We start from the raw sequence: 16492 nt of genomic DNA on the forward strand, positions 1-16492 counted from the left end.
CACCAAAAAATAAAGATTGCTTCTTAACACTATAATAAAGTATATTCCTTCTAGTAACCCACACAATTTTACCTGCAAGGATATTATAAACTGGATTTTTGGATTCTGCATATGCCTATGTACTCACGTAGACTGATTTAGCATAGGTTGTTTAGCTCAGTTACCTAACATAGACCTGAAGTACCAAGCTGATCTGAACTGAAACTCCTATCAACTTAATTTGTATCTAATTACTTTCCAAGAGACCAAAGAAAAAATTTGAAGGGCGTTAGTGGACAGTAGCTATATTCACTGCACACACCTCACTACAGACCAAGCCCTCCAGCTAAAACAGGTCAGGGATTGGAAAGAGTGCACATAGGGGTAGTTTTGTTCACCCCTTACTTCTCTGGGAAGTTTCTCCTTAATACCCCAGCTTTCCTACACAAAGGAAAGCACAACAAACCCCAAAAGATGGTATGAAGGTAATGTGGTAAAGGTAGCATCTTACACTGATAGTGTAGAGAGAAGTCATCCGTCTACAGTTTGAAGTTTGGGGAATTTAGGCATCTAACTTCAACAGTTCATTTCCCTTCTTAAAGTCATGAACTGTCAGCAACCATATAAGCAACTTCTGACTCAACAGACAACACACACACCATGCAGAAGCAATGGCATCCACATACACATGCACAAGAAATCTTAACTTGGGCAATTGCAACTCCTCTTGGTTTTAACAGACCACTGAAGAGCAAATCAATTGCCTAAAAAACTGATGGTATCATTACTGGAAATAATAAACATTCTGCAAGCAATTACTAAAATGAATTATACATCCAAAAGACTGGAGTCTTGAATATAAATGATGCCTTTACGTGCAAGACATGCAACAAGTAACTTATCTCATACTTGAATATACATGAGTATTATTAAATATTATGCTCCCCCAAACCAAGGTCTTTTTCAAAACAAAATAATTAGTCTTTGTTTTGAAACAGACTTCTGGAAGACCCTGCAGTACCTTCCAAATACTCACATTTTTCAATTAATCAAAACCAAATGATCCTGTGCTACACACACAGTCAAGATTCAAGAAGACACTCATCCATCAGCCTGACAATGAACAGACACATAACATAAGTAAGTTGTTCAACTCAGCACAGGTAATGCCTTCAAACCTACAGCTGGTAGTGAATGCACCTGCTGTAGTAGCAGTTATTAACTGATTGTCAGATCACATAATAACTCCTCCATTCATCTTCAGATGCTCTACATAGACAGTGTACCATGAAGAGAAATATTTCACACAAAAAAATTTCACAATTTCCTTCTGAAAGCCTTCTAACTATCTGATAGACATGCACCATACACAACAGTCTACCTGTACTAGTATTATGTTACACTCAGAGCAGTTATTACAGTCAAATCTTAGGTACACCAGCATTTTTTAAAACTTGGGAGACAAAACATCTCAAATGGTATTTTTCTTAACAAAGTACATAACTAGTGCATTTCAGCTTTCAGCATAATGACCTTCATCAGCTACATATCAAAACAGAGCCCAGAAATCTTAATCCACAGTGCCAATAATTACAGCATTTACAATTCACCCTGTATGATGGAATGTGATTTTTATCACTTTACATAGAATAGTTTAAATTTAAAACAATGAAGCAGCTTTTAGATTACTATTTTCCAAAAAATATAAATGAAAAAATTAACTCACCATTAATGCTTTGGAACTTATAAGTCTAATTTTTTAAGTGCAGTCAAGCAAATGGATACTTTTGTACTGATGTGAGTAATTAAAGTACAAGAGCTTCACAGACTCAGAGATGTAATGCAGCCCTTTTATCAAAAGCAGTCACTCTATCTCAGCCTGACAGTTAACAGCATATGATCTAGTAAACAAATACTTTCACACAGTACAAAAGTGCCATTAAAGGCCAGAACTGTCAACACAAATTCCACTCTTACAAGAGAAAAAAAGTATATAAACTGTTGATCACCTCTGGTTGCCTTAACTAGCATGGAGGTTGTCATGGAAACATTTCTGCGAAGTTCACAGTGATGAAACACAAACACTTCCAGTTTAATTGCTATTAGGTTTAGCATACCAGAGTTTATTTATACTCAAAGAGCATTATGATAAAATGCCATAGAAAGTAAAGCTAGTAATGATCTGGCATAATAAAGCCAATGGATTTAGGGAAAAAAAATAAATAAAAGGAAAATAAAGCCAAATAAGACTTTTTTATTAGGCTGAAACATGACAAATGCGAATTACATCTTTCCCAAAAATATTAATCAAACTTTCAGCTGGAACATGACTTGTCCAGGGCAGTTTTAATGTATTAACACACAGATTCAAAACAGATTCTTAAAAAAAATTGTAGCATCATTTTAACTTCTGTAGCACACATCACATGGATCCCATGAATAGGCAACCCCTTTTTTCCAGATAAAATAGACCTAGTCCTGCTATATTCTTACCAACAGAGCTCCCTCACCATAAATGACAATTCTGTTGTCCTTGCAGATACACTGAGCTCAATGAGATTTCAAATAATAGTGCTGATTGACTACCTAATGTGAGTCAAGGAGAGCTTAATTTTATTTCATTACAGTTAATGGGGATTCACTTTTATTTTATTAAAATTAAACAAAATTTATATAGATGCATGAAAATTACTACTAAAATCTGCAGATTCCTTTCATTATCATCTGATTTTGTTGTTTAATACTCCATTCCTTCTTAGTGCATTATTTAAGTTAATGCAAAAGCTTTAATAAATTCCTGTGGCTTTTTATCTGTTTTGATTAGCACAAGTTTACTCAACTCAGCTGACAGCCTGCAACACTGAGAAGCTGAACAGAGGTCAGGGCTTTGGAAGACTGACTGGAACCAGTCAGTGCACTGAAGAGCATAAAGCACAAGCATAGAATGAGGGTTCAGTTGTGGTGCTGCGAGCGTAGGCTAAACATGGATGGGGAGCAGAAAGATGAAATCAAGTAGAAGGCATCACACTTACTTTACAGACAGAGTCAAACTCCTTCCTGGGTGCTGACTCTGGCATACAAGTACAGGAACACAATCAATTGCCCATAACCTGCCATCAAAAGTGGTATGTTTTGAATGAAAGTATGGAAGGGAAAATGATCTATAATAAAATAACTATATTTTGAATAATTTTCCACTACCTGCTTGTTAGGTCTAACATCAAAGTAAAAATATGCTCATCTTTACAATTACCATATTTATGCCTCTTAAATCTGTTTTTTTCTTTTCCCATTTGCCCATCTTGCATTTATTCAATCTCCACTTTTCTTCTTGCTGATGTTCCTGACAATCATCACACTCCCCTTCCCAGCCAGAAAAGTTATCATTAATGAAATTGTTAATGCTGAATTTTAAAGACCATTATTAGGTTTAGAATGAGTGTCTAAAAAAGGATTAATAAAGAAAATGGAATAAGGATAGAGTTGGTGTTCCAGATTACTAGCAGAATCAGGAAAATATCACAGTAGCAAGTTTACACTCTCAAGATTACAATTATTACCCAAACATGAATATATGGATTGGAAAAGAAAGTTTAGATCTGGAACAATCAGATAAATATCACACATATTTTTGTCAAGTAGGCTCCTATCCACCATGTAAAGAATAATTTCTTTCATACTGCTTTTATTAGTTAGCTATACTTCAGCTCCTACTACATAATTTACCTTCTAAGATGCAGCTTCCTGTTAATTAATAATATGTTTCTGATCTACACAAACATTGTTTCTGTGATAATTACTGCAAAACAGCAGTTTCTTTAACCCTAATACACTATTTTGCAGTATTATCATGGTCATTACTGCAGAATTTGAATGTACCTCGTTCTGTCACCATAACGTGTTTCTCTTCTGGTCTTCCCACAAGGGAGAAATATGCAGATGAGTGTCCTGTTTTGTTAAAGCCCTTTTCTCTTCTGCTTCCATGGGTTATTTTGTCCTAGGGGCTAATGGAAAGTTGATTTCTTCTAAGAACACACATACAAATAAACTCCCATGTACTCAATGAAAAAAAAAATACTCAAAAATATTTTGTATTAGAAGTGAAATATGATTAAAATCATGGTGGTCTTAATTTCTTATAGAAAGCTTCTTGAACAACATCTCTACTCTGCACAGAGGATCTTTAGCTTTTCCATCACTGGGAGCTCCCTTTTCCTGGAGAAGCCCTGTGATCCAGCACAGGCTCTACTCCCGAGCCTATGAGGAACCAGGCCAAGAACTCTGAAAATAAATACAAAACCACCAAACTTATTCCAAAGTCTTGTGAGGAGATGACAGAGATAAAGATAGCATGTTCTGCCTACTTTACATTTTCAGCTGCTATATCCTCACATACAGTTGTGCTACACGAGCGGTACTGAATATATAGCTTGCAAAAGGTATGGATTCTGAAAACTGTATCACCAGCTGACAAGATAGTGCAGTGTCCTAGCTTAGAGAAAATCTTAAATCCACATAAATCCCCACAGAAAGACACATTTGGAGTTTTTATGCATCTGTTGAATAGGCGTGTCACAATTGTTCACAGTACTTCACAATGAGTTTTATGACAATTTATCATTATTCCAAGTAATACTTCAGTGAATTTTCTAGTGTTGTCTAGGGAGTGCTTGATAGAAGGTTATAAAATCTAGAATTGTTTTGACCCCAGCTTCAGCTGTGAGATACCAGAGATAACTTCTCATTCAGTTTTCTTGGCAGAAGCCCAGTGACAAAAGATTAAACAAATGCCACATGTTTTTGTTCCATCTGGACCTAGGAAGGATGTCCCACCAGGAACATGTGGGGGGAAATCACCTCACAAAGCTTGGAGGAGGTGATCCTCTGATATTAGCCCGTTTTCTTGGGCCCCTCTTCCCTCCAGGGCTTTATCTCATGGTATTCTACCAAGCAGATCTCGGAAGAGGCCAAAGTCTGCTCCCCTGAAGTCCAGGGTAGCGAGCTTGCTGTGCATTCTCCTCACTGCCTAAAGGATCTGGAATTCCACCATTTCATGGTCACTGCAGCCAAAGCTGCCTTGGAGCCTCACACTCCCCACCAGCCCCTCTTTGTTGGTCCAGCACAGTACCTCTTGTCATCAGTTCCTTTATCACTTGGAAAGGTAAGTTACCATCAATGCCCTCTAAGAACAACCTGGATTGCTTATGCCCTGCTGTGTTGTCCCTTCAACAGATATCAGGAGGCTAAAGTCCCCCATAAGGACCAGGCTGTTCCTATGTATCTGTGGAGGGTCTCATCCAGTTGGTCTTCCTGGCTGGCCACCCTGTAGCAGACCATCACTACAACATCACCTGTCCCTTCCCTCACTTTAATCATGACCCATAAACCCTCTGCCACCTCCTCCTCCATCCCCAGGCAGAGCTCCAGGCACTCTGGATAATGTCACTGACATTGAGGGCAACACCCCTTCCTCATCTCCTCTGCCTGTCTTTTTATTCCAACATTCCAGTCATAGGAGTTATCCACACATCTGCATGATACCAACAAGATCATGGTTTACCTTTCTTCCCAATTTAAAATAAGAGAAGTAGTGGAACAGGAGCCTGGGAAGGACTGGATGGGAGATGTCTCATAGCCTTAAGCCAACATGAGGAGAAAGCCAGTACAGCTGAGGAGCCATAACCATCTTTGCTGCAGTGAGGAAAGTTGAACCAGCAGAATGAGAGTGCAATGTTTCAATGCTGACATAAACTAACAAACACCCAAAAAAAGGAAGACAAGAGAAAAGAAGACCCATTGGAGGCTTCGGTAACCTGTCAACTTAAAACAAGCTGTCTGTGAGGCGACATTTCCCTAGCTGCCATTCCCAGCTTATCTGGATGGAGCACAGAGTGAGAAAAGGAGGTAGACATGACTGAACACTAAGCAGTGAGCTAAATCTGCAGCCTAACTTCATGATTAAGAAGCCATGCAAGTCCAGAAGAGCAGAACTGGGAGTCTAGGTCTCTGTGAGAGAGCACAGTTCCTCAACAGCTTTATTCTTGATTGCTGCTGTGTGAAAGGTAAAGGAGATATGGGGGAACCACCACCTTCCTTTCAGTCTTCGATTGACTCTTTCTCCTCTGTTTCCATTTCCTCAATAACAAAATATGACCCTAGGTACACCCAAAATACACCTTTTCTAGACAAAAATAGTCACTTTGAGTCAATCCTAGTGTTCTATATCCTTTTGGTAAAGAATAAGAAAGAGGCCAGAAGAAAACAAATATAGTAAGGGTTATCAAGATCCCTGATTATTTCCTTGGTTGATAAAGAGAAAAGGAAAATGAGATATACTGAAGATGGAAGTGGAACATCAGACACACTCCAGTATGCTAGGTCTTTAATACACTTCAGTACAAATGAGAAAGAAAAAAAACCAAAATACACTAATAGGATATAGAGCCTCTGTATCACTGCCCCCAAGTGATTAAAATCCCTTGAATTTTAGGTATTTGTTTCACAAAAGATTACATCTTTAAGGCACAAAAGCTGTTAACATTGTGACTGTTTCCTTCATCGGTGGTAGTACCTTAACAAGTGAGCAACAACAAGCTCTTTCTCACTTTCCCTCAAATTCATTTCTTTCAGTGGAATGACATTGTAAAGAGAAAGGATGGTACCTTTATTTTTAAAATCATATTAATCAAAAGCTGCATAGTCAATTAATTTCAGGTTTCTCTGTAGCACAATGGCAGTCTGTTAGAGGCAGCTCCAGAAACAAAAACAGAAATGAAATGAAATAGTCCTCCAAGAAAAATAATTTATTAACTTAAAAAAAATAATTGCAATTCTGTTAATATTGTTGCTGGCAAACCTACACTAGCAAGTATACAGTTGATGTGTTCCAGGCTACACCAAAATTATGTATGTGTAAAATGTTCATAATAGAGAAGAAAAAGTCTAAAATTTATTAAGGTTTCATGCTGATCCTCCAGTCTGGAAAATGTTTGTAAAAAGAAAAAAAAAATACAGTGTTAAGTAAACATTTCAGACCTGAACCTTCTTTATATGCCTTTGAACCTTTCCTTTCATGTGCAATACCTGACAGCCCACTGAGGATAAATGCTGAAAGCCCCAAAGATGGGTAAAACAGAATTTCTGACTCAGGAAATAAAGATCAGCTGAATATGATTCCCATATGGCAACCCAGATCAATGGAAAGCAAGACCAAAATTTACAATATCTATACTGTGCAGTACAACATGGAGGTTGTCTTTTATTGCTGGTAGCAAAACTCCCAGTGGCCAAGAATAAAAGCAGCCACAAAGATTATACATCCACTAATGGTGAACTCTAAAAATACACATTGATAGATTTCATATTGGAAAAGGAAAAAGGAAAATTTTGAGCTTTTATTTAGTGTCACCGAATACCAATCAGCTACTAGAGCAATCAACTTTCAGCACAAATTCCAGGATTATTAATATAAAGGTATGTTTTCAAAGCCAAGGGGGAAAAAACCCCAGCAGATCGGATTACCTGATATGAAAAGAAACACTCTCTGCTGTAAAACTAAAACAGCTTCAAGGCTACTTTTGTGATAGCATGTGTGGCTGAATGTGAGAGAATGTATAACAATATTATTACTTTTATTTCAAGATTTCCTGTAAAACCTCAGGTCATGCTCATGAAGACTTTCTTAAAAAGCAGTGATAAATCTGACGAACAATTTTCAGGACTTGAAAAAAGGACAATGGGCAGCGGGGAGGTAATCAAGCAGTCCTCAGTGACTGAACTGGCACAGCAACACTCTCACTGGGATTAGCAAGAATCCTCTGTCAGGAATCCCAAAGCACTGTACCTAGCGATCTCTGGTGGGGTGTCAGAGGGCAGATGTAGTCAGAAGTCTGCAAGCAAAGAGAAAAAAGTCCACTTTTTAGACTCCTCTAATACAGTTCAGATGGAAACACACCAAAGGGAAATTCTTAAGAAAAAAAACAAAACTGAAGATAATTTTAACAAATATACAACGGATCTGACCAAAGTAAAAAGGTATAAAATCAGTTTCAAACTTCAGTACAATATTTGCTCTATTCTAGCATAAAGCCTCAATCAAAAAAAAAAAAAAAGGAACCTCACAGTATTTTGGACCTATCTCACATTACTCTACTCCATCATTTTGCATTTGAAATAAAAGATAGCAAAAGCAACATGAGAGACCCAAATATCAGAACTGGCCCAGACCTGGCTGTTTCAGGACATCCATAGAGAGATGAGGGTGGAGGTCAAAAAAAAGGAACTATATAGTATTGTTGTCTCCTCTATCTCTCTATAAACAAGCAAATGAAATACCTTGACATTGTATATGGAGAGAGATGATTTGCCTAAGAATTTTCAAAACATTTTTCCCAGTAGAAAGAATAAATTCTATACACGTAAAATAAGTGTCCATGGTAGAAATTCTACTGGCATTCAACTTGGTTGATCTTCATAACTACTGGTAAGCAATGCAGTCAAGTCAATTACGGCTCTGAAAAGCTTAATACTTCAGCATGTTACTATGAGTATTAATACATACATTACATACTATGTGTATTAATACAATTGCATTAACATGTAATTCTTCAACAGTGGTGTGATACGTTTTCAGCATAACCGTAGGCTGCAAATGCTGGCACTAAAGAGTGATATAGCGAAGAACAATAACATCTGAAGAACTTTATAAAGATCCTCTTCCACAAGAGAACTGGTAAAGGAGGACCTCAAAAAGATTATGGACCCCACCAAATTGCCACTGATCTGGGGCAGGTTGTTCTCCCCTTATCACTAACAGCACACTGCTGCTCTAAGCTGAACCATAATTTTGTACCATTAGAAGACAGTGTATACTCTCCTCTAATTAGCATTCTTCTTGCCTCCTTCCTTGAGCAGTATTACCATTCATTTAGGCCAAAAACAGGGACATATCTCTCTCAGTCTTTGGACACAAGCATCTAGGTCCAGATTCACATATTTCCAAAAGATTTACATGCAAATATTGTAGGATCTTTACAAAAACTACCTTTAAATTACCCTTCTCTCAAACTGTACAGCTATTATACTCTCATTGCTCTTATTTCAGATCTTGTTCCTATCTTTTGTTCTAATCTTGACAAATGTAATCTCATTCCACTGACATAAATCCAGTATCCCATTATATATTAATCACTTATCTTCCACGTCAAAGGCTACCTATCATCTCTCATTCCATATCTAGAGGAAAACTCCTTTCTCCTTTACATCCAGGCTGCCAGCTTCCATCATCTATGTGTTATTTTTTCAATTAAGTGTCTTCAGGCTTTTTATCCAGGCTGACACCTCACATGACTGTGAACGTCCACAAGACTAATCGATTAACCTCTTTCAAACTACTTTGGCAGGAGACCTATGGAAAATTTTGAAACTGATTATTTGCTGATATGTTATGATAACTCCTTGGTTTTCTGTCTTCCCTTGCCTATTTCTAGCTTTTGTTCCTACCCACATATGTAAATTGTCCTACATCTGGTTTGGGACTCACAGTGGTTCTGTGTTTGCACTGCACCCAGTGGTGGCCTTCCAGTTCACATCCAGGTCTCTAAAACATTGTCAAAGGACAGGCTTGGAGTTAATGAATATTGATATGTCAATAAGCACACTAGGCTCTCTACTGCTTCTCTCAAAAGAAAAACTATTGGTCAAACCAACACTGATATTCCTGGTTCTAAGGTACTGCTCATATAATTCCCTCAACAAATTTAAGTGTGCGTTAGGAAAGTCCTTAAATCACAATCTGAAGTTTCCTAGTGAAACCTACTTTGAAGTCCTTAAAAATGTCCTGTTGCAAATAACCACTTGCAGTGTTAAAAACAACACTGTTCCCAGTGGGCTTTCATAAGGTGGATCAACAGTTCTCTATCATCAAGTTTCTCCTCTCCATACAGTCTCTTTTCCATATAGCTTTTCAAGAATGTATCAAAAAAAAAAAAAAAAAAAAAAAAAGGAAGGCATTTAGGCAGAAACATCTAGCTTTGTTATTCCTTTGTAAGTTATATATCTTTATACATCCAAGGGTATAAATTCCAAGTTTAAATATAAAATGTCATATTCGCTTGATTAGCCGGCATAAATATACACACACCTTTTTAGAGGCAACATTTCTTGATCTGGATCATGCTACTGAAAGTAAAATGAGCAACAACATCTCTTGAGGTATCCCCCTTGTATTTCTTTGTACTTAAATGCTTTTTTTTGTAAGGGCTCATATACTATTTCAATTGCTCAGTATCATTTCCTGTCTTCTTAATCACATATTTGTTTTACCAGTTGGCATATTTCCTCTCCACTTTGTAAAATTTTTGATGAACCAGCAAGTAACAAATATTCATGACACCTCCAAGTTATTAAAAAAAAAACCTTCAAAAATATAAGACTGTTCTCTTCACCTCTTATTATTCGGTATTACTTCCTTCTATTTTTTTTTAAATTCCTAAAATCAAAGTTATTGGAAGAAATGAAGCAGTACCATCCAATAAAAACAGAAGCGAAAGCAAGGAAACTGTTACCATGTAACACACAATTGGGAGAAAGAGTCTCAAGTCGCACTCACGAATCAGATCTTCAAAGATTTTCAGTATCTAAAAATACAGTACATCCCTCTCTCACATTTTTATCCCTGTGGAATAAAAATAAATTAAAAAAAAAAAAAATGAGAGACGCACCTCCAAACCATAAACTGTGTCCCATCCCTCTTGCTCTTTTCACAAGCTGAGTTGTGTTCCTACCAAACCAACTTCCCCCGCAGCATGCAAGATCAATGCAGTTCTAGAGTCTTCTCTGATGAGACCCAGCTGCAAAGGATGGAAATCTTGCACACTGCAGAACATATAGGGTACTGAGTTTTAATAGCCTGATTCTGTAACACTGGGTTTGGGAAGTTTTTACACATCCTATTACTTATAATAATATCAGCAAAGCTTACCCAGCAAACAAGCCAAAGCAGCTGAGCTTTGCAAGAAGTTTTTCAAAGGTATAATGGAGTTAACCAAAGGGCATTACTAAGTACTGAAGGAAAAGCAGGGGGGCAGATAAAAAAAAAAAAAAAAAAGGCAATCAGCTACAAAACATGAAATGAGACTTGAAGGCTACCATTTCCTCTTTCAAGCATAAGATTGATTTTCTACTGCATCCCTAAGCAAATTACTTGAATCTTTAGCCTTACAGAAATCAAGTTCCACTTTAACTTTTTCCTGATACATCTGACATTTCAGCTGACATGAGGCACTTTCCACTGTACAATCATTTGGGTAAAAATGGGGTGGTTTCTTGTACTACCACTGTATTTTATGCAGCTTCTTCACTTTTTGGTATACCTCTAGTCAGGTAGAATTTTTAGGACCCTCCTTCTTTGACAAAATACTCTTTTTCTAGAACTATCTCCTCCACTATTAGGATCCACTTTAAACACAAGAGGAAGGAAAACTTGAAAAAAACCCACACTCCTCAGCATTAGCAGTGCTCTTAAAAACTTCCAAAAGCAAAGATTAGAAAGGATTACAGCAAAGGAAGGTTTCCTTGACCCATATTCTAGCTTCCAAAAGTATCTCATAGCCTGATTACAGGGGCACACTTGCTTAGCACCTCAGCCCTGACAAGTCACTGTCACTGTACAAGGTGTCACATGCCTTGCCAACAGTTCTTATCCAAAAGCCCTGTCCTGTCTGTCCAGAAGGGCTACAGCTATAAGGTACAGCTATAATGCTCTAATTTTTCCAAAACCTATAGACTTTTTACTGTTGAACATGAAATGATTTAAAGTACTTTGGAGAGCTTGAAGTAAGTTAATCTGTCTGCACAGATATAACCTTTGTGTTTTCTGACAGTTCTATAACAAAGAAAATGCATCATAATCCCAGAAGTTCAAAAACCATAACTAGTCTCCTTAAAAAATGGAGAAGAAGAGAAGTTCCCCCCTCTTATTCATCCTTTCATTATCATCAGAATTATATTTCTTTCTTCCTGCCTCTTTTTTTCTTTTAATTTGAACATATTTTCCATCTGGCCTGTCTTAAGATTTCAGAACTTTTCTGCCCATTATGTATGTAGCTATGTGAAAATTAGTACACTGCCAATGCTGGGGGTAGGTTATGTATTATCCATTTATCCATTACATAGTGGCAACATAGCTTTTTTTGTCAATCACACATCTATTTGTGAGACAGCAGAGAAATGCAGTGTACCAGGATTTCAAGTTTCTACCTTCCAAGAGCAGCACATAGTCAGACACTTCCAAAGATGAACTGTAACACCTTCTTCCTTTGCATCATCAGCCATTACTGGGTTTCATCCTGTAGGTGAAAATCATGGGCTCCTACTTGGGCCAAGTTACCCAAGTAACTTATCGGTAAGATAATTATCCTTTGTAGTGTACGTCACACGGTATCAGCGTGACTTACCCAAGCACTCGGTGCAGTCTATGTTTTCTGAAAGGCAGTGAAGCAAAGCAGATGAGCCACAGGTATCCTCAACTACATATCTGAATTGTATTTTATATTTTTCATGAAGTGACTTTAGTCTCAACATTCATCCATCCATTTTACAGGTAAGACAACAGTTATCCTTTAAAGAAAGAGTACTGAGCCTTAGTGAATAGTAATTATCAGAGAAAGCATACACATTTAAAAAATATTCAATGTAAGAGATAGGCCTATTATTCTTGTCTTGTTTCTATTAAATCTGCTTTAAGTAAAGATACTTGAATGAAAGCAGGATGATCTTTTTCTCTTTCTAAAAAAAAAGTCATATAAAAACAAAAGCTTCCACAATAGGATCTACAGCAGGTGCAGAAATTATGTTTCATGAAATAAATCTGCAGCAGTAAGCATTTGTTTCAGTTTGTAGTCTTTTGTTATTGTTTTCTATCTTATTTATTTGTTTATTTAAATCCTTGAGTTATTAGTGGTAAAATTTAAAATCCCATACAAATATACAACCATCAGTAGAAGATTAAACTAAAAAAAAATTACAATGGTCTGCACAAGATTACACTGAACTGCAAACAAAAGTGGCAAAAGCAATTAATCAACCTTAAATGAGCAAAAGCTCTAGATCAACAGCAGCACTCAAAACAAATTAAAACTTTGCAAATGGTCACAGAAAAGGCTTTTTTTATTTCAAGTATAATGAATTTTAAGAGATTTCAAAATGTTAAAATTGCAACCCGAAGACAGAAAAAAAACACAGCTTGTGCAGCTATTCACTATATATATTCATGATGCTGGATTTTTTTATTTCTTTCCACCAAGAACAAAAATGCAGGCCTACATTGGAGTCTACAGCTACTGAAGAAGCAATGATGCAAGAATCAAAGTAGTCTAGTCACAAGTACCATGTATATCACATTGATTTGCAAAACAGCTAACAGCTGGGGTCTCTTTGGGAGAGTTTACCTTTGCTAGAATGGTATTTACAGTAAGAACTTCAGATCTGCCAAGTAAAATCAAGAAGTACAATTTTCATTTATGCAAAACAGGTTTTGTGGGAATGACACAGTAGAGCTGGAAGCACTTTGGATACAGTTACTAGCTATTTTACACACTCCTTATTACAAGATGAACACATATGTGAAGTAACTTTAACTCAAAGAATTTATTTTAAAGCATTGGAAAATACCAGAATGAATTACGAGCATTTGAATAGTAGCTAATTCACTTTCCCTTAAATCTTGTATGACAAACCAAGCAGTACAAACCACCACCTCTATACTCAAAATGTACAGAAGGCTTTGAAGCAACAAAATGTAGTTGATGGGCTTCAGCAATAGTAGGACTTCACCTTCCAAATATCATATCCATATTAAGCCTGTAGATACACTGTAGGAAATACCAAAAGGACAGGTCTCTTCCAGAAGGTTTTTAAGGAAACTATTCCCATTCTTTCTATAATTGAAACAAAAAGATGATTTGGGGGTTAACGCAACAAGAATCTTTTCTCGAAATCAAAACAATCAATGATTTTTTTTCATTCAGGTTTTTTTTTTCTTTTTTTATATGGTTTTGTTGGTTTGGTGTTTGTTTGGTTTTTTATTTTTTTAACTGGATTTCCATGGCACTTTCACCTTGAAATGGCCTCAAGTTTCACCAGGGGAGGTTCAGGTCAGACATCAGAAAGAATTTTTTCACCAAAACGGTTGTTAAGCATTGGAACACACTGCCCCACAAAAGTGGTGGAGACATCATCCCTGAAGGTGTTCAAGAAACAACTAGACATGACACTTTGTGCTATGATCTAGCTGACAAAGCGGTGATTGGTCAAAGGTTGGACTCTATAATCTTGGAGGTCTTTTCCAACTAAATGTTTTTATGACTCTAAGTCCCTTTCAGAGCTCAAAGTGTTATGCTACAGTTACACCTCAATACAGTATCAAGCAAGTAACAGAAAAAAATTGTGTTAGGTGAGGAATACCTTGCAAAAAGAAACAACCCACCAAGATAAGATACTGACACTTTCCTAAAGGATGTATTTTCCCATACATCTCTGTTCTTAAGAGCTCAGGTTAAAAGTGTAGAGTGAACACTTACCTCATGCAGTTAAACTACCCTTTGTGTGAAAGGCTAATTTCAGAGGTATCTAATTTCTCTACAGAAATAATTTCTGCACACACTTAAATAATTTACAAGGAAAATGCACTGTCTACTGAGAGAATGATAACATTTGTTTATATCAACCCAAAAGCCAGATGTGAGCAATACTGCAACACCAGCCAAAGAAATGGACTTAGCTAATTTTTCTCATATCAACAGTATCTTTTTCACTGGGTTGTTAGCTTCTTAATTTTCCTTCTGTGCAAGTTTCAGGGCTGCCACAAACTGGCACAGAATCCAGGCAGTTAGTGAGAAACACAGTAATCACTGAATATGATCAGCAATGTAAAAACATGTTTCTGTTCTGCTTTTCCCATCCAGTATTAACTTATATTAAGGAAACACTTCTAGTCCTTATCCAAGGCTCTCCCCTAAGAGAATCCAACTTAGTTCTCACAGTTACTGTCCCTGGAGTAGGGCTAATTTCTCAGTCTACAAAGCCTTTCAGCAAGTGAATGGGAAGCAGTAGATGGATTAAATTAGAAGACCAGAGTTTACAGTCATTCAACTTCAGAAGGTAATTTACTGGCATTCTCTATTTAATTATATCAACACCTCATAACCATTAATGAACTTATCTTTACTGCATTGAGATTAGGCAACTCTATCATAAAGTTCCACAAGAAGTTTACATCTGAGCCAAGAATTATACTTATAAATTTCAGGAAGGCACTACGTCTACATTATCATCATTCTTTACAACGTTAAGACCAATTAATTTTTCAATACCGTAAGTCATGACTGCTGCCCCCTTCCCCACCTACTTAAGATAAAAAACAATGTTTGTTTCTCGTATGGATGTTCTTGCCCACTACACGCGTATGGATGTGTTCAGCTCTGACAGCAGTTTAATGAACATAAGAAAAATAAGTATTTTTCAGCTCTATGCCTGACATGCAAAACCTGCTCCAGCTCTCCAACCCACAATGCCCCCTTGAGGTAAAAGGGGAGGAAAAAAAAAAGTGGGGGGAGGAAAAAAAAATATGCTGAACAGTGGGAAAGAGTTTTCTACACTAGCAAGGGAAAAAAGAAAATACAAAACCAAACAAAGGCTGTCCACACTTATGACACTCATCTTTCAGGGGGTTGGGTTTTTTTTTTTCTGACCCTTTTTGTGGTATGAAATTATGATTGCCTTCACAACTGTTTAAAGCCGTTTCAAGAAGGGCACAGGGAGGCAAGTTCTGAAATCCTTTCCACGTATACCAAATTCTACATATATACTTAGGTATCTGGTTAAGAAAAAAAATATAAGAAATACTTCATTTTACCTTACAACTCTAAGCAAACCTGCATTTCTATAAGGCAATCATACGCAGACAAACTAATAACCCTAGATCAAAAGTGTCATTCGGGAAAATAAATCTTTAAATCTCTTATAAGCTAGTGATTCCTGGAGACATCCAGTAGACATTGGGCCATACCTGTTTATCAGAAGTTAAACAAGAAAGTAAAGATTTCTGATTTCAGTTTTATGCCTGAAATTTTGGATTTAGTTTCCTCTCCTTGAAACCAAAAGAAAACACTGTGATTTATCTATTATATCTAATACACTTTTTGTATTTTTGTATGCATCAAAGTTCAACAAATTTCTGAAGACAGTAATTTGCACTAGGTTAATAATTACTTATAAGAAAGATACTGGAGAACAACATGGATTTTTCTTTAAATACTGTACCATCTTCCACTAGCAGGCACACACAAAACAGAATGAGAACAAATTACATTCAGATGGTACTAATGTTCAGGATTTTAATATTGTTCTCCTTACTACAACTATATAAAACTCTCTGCATAAAGGTTACCTCTAACACATCTTCCAACTCTTAAACACATTAGAAAACACCTTTATTACATTGTACATTTAACCA

General features: G+C 36.7%; 1 protein-coding gene across 5 annotated transcripts in view; it reads right to left on the reverse strand.

Annotated features, from left to right (window-relative positions):
* FOXP2 (forkhead box P2) overlaps positions 1 to 16492 on the reverse strand; it is a 407335-nt gene that overhangs the window by 380101 nt on the left and 10742 nt on the right. The window lies entirely within an intron of this gene.

The sequence above is a fragment of the Myiozetetes cayanensis genome, unplaced genomic scaffold (genome assembly GCF_022539395.1).
Source record: "Myiozetetes cayanensis isolate MyiCay16 unplaced genomic scaffold, myiCay2020 scf3, whole genome shotgun sequence".
NCBI lineage: Eukaryota > Metazoa > Chordata > Aves > Passeriformes > Tyrannidae > Myiozetetes > Myiozetetes cayanensis.